Raw genomic sequence first — 3,941 nt, forward strand, 5'->3', positions numbered from 1 at the left:
ATTTCAGTTGATTTCGAGTAGAATCAACATGGAGCAAGTTTGAGTACTTCATGTGTGGAAATCCGATGTTTTCCGTGAAGCTATGTGTCTTCAAGGCAGGTTGCGCTTACCGACTTTGGAAAAAAAAAAAAGAAAGTTTTTTCTGACATAGCAGTGAACGGAATGTATTCTGTCCAGCGTGAGCGGATCTAGTTGTAATCAACTTCAGGGAGCAAATGAAATGCCCTCTGACATGGTGTAAGGGGCAGAGGGGGTGCAATGGCTGACGTGGCCATTATGTTACGAATCGCTCAAGAGAAGATGAATGAAATATGTATGCAAGTACTTAGGAAAATAAAATGTTACCATATTGTGAATTAAAGGTACCAAAATTAAAAAAAACCATGCTGGGTGAATTTAATTGGTATTATTAAATTAAATTATTTTGGAATAGATTTGGTTGGTTTAGTTATATTTTAGGGACGTTTAGCGCGTAGTTGCATTTTTTTTCATGAGAATTACAAGGCGATTAGGCTGTAGAAAGCAGTTTTTTCTGTTGTTTTATTTTTTTTTTATAAGCCACGGTATTGTCACAAATTAGAAAATTTGGCAGGGGAAATACTATTTTAGAGTAATGAGAACCCTGTTAAAACAATACTAGTGGTTCCAGTGAGTTGGAAGATGCCACGTAGGCCCAAGCAACGGCAATAAGTCTTGTCCAACAAAAGTCTGGCGTGCGAGGTCGCGATAATTCCTCAGGGTACGGAGCGACTGGACAGTCGGTACCAAGCCTAATCACGGGGAGATAGAAGAAAGGGAAAGATGCAGATTACGTAAGGGACAAGATAGAGCCTTATTATTTTTTTATTTTTTTAGAGGAATGTGTGAGGGATATCTGGGTTGGAATCTTGGGACTTGCTGGGAATGCGGAAAAATCACAAAGGGAAAACTACTTAGTTAGAAATCGATGGCGCATTAGTTAGGGAGTGATGATTCCGTATCTTGTCGGGTTCCAGGAACTCAAACAGGCTCCGAGTGAATCAGTGTGAAGGCGTATCTTGACTTAGACCAACCAAGGGAGTTAGTAGAAGAGCTTTGTGAAGTCCCGAAGTAGTAGATTGAATAGAACAAAGCTCCAGTAATAGGACCACTCAGAGAAAGACGTCAGGGCATTACAGTAAAGGAAAAAAAAACTGGGACTTAGGCCTATGCTGAAAGTCGAGAACGCGAGTGGGATGGTTGGGTCGGTAGAGCATCAGACTTTTAATCTGAGGGTCTGGGGTTCGAGTCCCCATGCGATAAAGCTACCACCAACATGGAGCATCCGACGTTCTGGTCGTAATTGCGATATGCTGGCCCCATTTCGAAAAAGTGATCGAAAATGGAGTCTCCATTTGTTTGGCCAAGTGGTCCAAATAAAGAGCAGAGTCAGTGGAAAATATCCAACAATGCGACCGCCTAGACAAGATGTATATCTGCAAAGCTGTATCTTTGTCTAACTTGGAAGCAAGTTAATGTCTAGGAGGGACTTTTGAGAAGCAGCAGAAGGGTTGATAGTGTTGTAGAAGAGTACTGGTGCCTGATCTTTCTTGGAAAAGGGGTGAGTCCGGAAAGTGAAAAAATAAAGATGTACTTCGGACATAATTATTTTTTTTTAGTTAGTTAGTTATTAAAAATGTATGGCTTGCCATACATTTTGATAAAAAAGGGGTGGAGGAATGTTAAAGAGCATCTCTCCCCCCTCTCTGGCTTTCTTACTCTTTCTATTTTCTCTCTGTGTGTCTCTATTAGAGAATAGAGAAAGAGAGAGGGAGAGGGAGAGAGAGAGAGAGAGAGAGAGGTGAATAACGTGGACAGTGGACACGTTTGCAAAAGAAGGGTCAGCTGACCAGATGACGTGGTATGATGTGATGAGGTTAGCTGATTCTTTCTTGGCAGTTGGGTTTTCGGGTGTTGAATAAGACAGACGGCTTTTCAGCTGTCCCCCCCCTGGGCTGGGGGAGGACGCTGACGTGTATCATCAAACAAGCAAGGTTCACCTCCATTCTGTGTCGACCTTTGGAAGGTGAATAAAAACATAAAAACCTTAATTGTCATCTTGGAGTGAATTCTTCATCCAACAGGCCAGCTCCCCTCCAAGAGACAATGAAAACCAGAGGAACAACCGACGACACATGAATAAAGGTATGTTAAAAAAATACATGTACACAACCACACACCCACGAAAACATGAACAATAAGGTTAGAAACTAGACGATCACGTACACGAATCTCCTTGACAAAATCTCCTTCATGACTCCCCCGAATATATAACAATCTAATGAATTAATTATTTTATTAATTATAACACATTTTTCGTATATTACAACTAAATTTGGAAAATATGAGATCAAATGAGGTCTCATTTCGTTAGTCTCATTTCGTTTTCCGGTACGCGGTACGCTCGATCTGACTTTTTGATCACCCGTCTGGTCGGCAATTATCGTTAGTTATTTAGACGAGACATACACATTTAAATCATGATTTTCTCTAGTCCAGATGAGTGCAGTAAATAAACTTTTAACTCGAAATGACCCCCAATGTACTAATGTATAACGTAAGACACAGAAAAGAAACATTTATAATGCGTACACAGCTTTATTTTCTCATAGAACCACCGGCCGCTTTCAATGGATGTTACCCCTTTTGCTCAGTATCATAACAAATTGTTTTTTCGCTGTAAAATAAAAATTACTTGTTGAAATTAAGTGAACATTTTTTCAGAGAACTTCAGACAATAACGAGTAGTACGTACAATATAAGTTTTTTTCAATATTTTCATTTTTTAATGTCCTTGACTAAACTGTATAAGCGCCAAATAAATATACAAAGAATAAGTTTTACTAAAGGAATAAAAAATAAAATAGAAAGAGAAATTTAATAAAGAAATCACAGCAAACATGTTTAGGTAGTGGAGTTAATGCTTTTCGGGCACTCCCTAATAAAATAAATATTTCAACACAAGCTACTGAATAAACGAACAAACGACTTCGTAAAACTTGCAAGGAAAAGGTTTATTGAAGTAAGGCGAAGTGATATTAGGATATAGCTGGTGGGATAGAACTCGTCTGCCATTGCCCGGTAGTTATTACCAAATGGGGACAGTCGATACCGATGTGGGCAGAGAGAGAGAGAGAGAGAGAGAGAGAGAGAGAGAGAGAGAGAGAGAGAGAGAGAGAGAGAGAGAGAGAGAGAGAACAGCTCGGGACGGAAGCAGTTATAGTTCCTTAAGGAGGTAAGGAAGATCCCTGCGCTATACCTCTGATTGGTCAGTATGTGCCATATCACACAAGAAAAGAGTTCTATTTGTTTCTGCTACACATGAATTATTGACAAGTTTTAATCTAAACTTGATTGCAAAACATTTTATAGCAAAACATTTCGAACGTTTAATTAATTAACAGACATTTTTACATGAGGAACGAAATAATGATGACACCGTGTTATTACGATGCCCTTAAGTTCTTTGTTCTGTAGCGCTTGATTTGTTTCTTTTGATAATTTCACATCTTTTAATTTTTCACACGAGTAACGAAATAATGATTACACCGTATTCATTGGGGGTTTTTAAGAGTTGATTTTCTTTTTCAATAATTACACGTTTAAATTGTGTTTTAAATTTGATTCGTGTATATTTTGATTTTTGTTTATTAAGAATAGACAAATAATTTGAACTTGACAGAAAGCAATTCGACACATTTAACTAAAGAACAGACGTTTTTTACACGAGGAACGAAATAATGATGACACCGTAATATTACCGTGTTAATACGATGACCTTAAATTCATTGTTCTTTAGCAGTTGATTTGTTTCTTTAAATAATTTCACGTTTAAATCGTGTTTTTTATCTTTTAATTTTGATTCTTTTATGTTTTCATATATTTTATTTCTTAATGAATTCAACACACAAAACAAAAGTTGT

This window comes from Euprymna scolopes, unplaced genomic scaffold, assembly GCF_053919585.1.
Source record: "Euprymna scolopes isolate OS-2025 unplaced genomic scaffold, ASM5391958v1 sca13, whole genome shotgun sequence".
NCBI lineage: Eukaryota > Metazoa > Mollusca > Cephalopoda > Sepiida > Sepiolidae > Euprymna > Euprymna scolopes.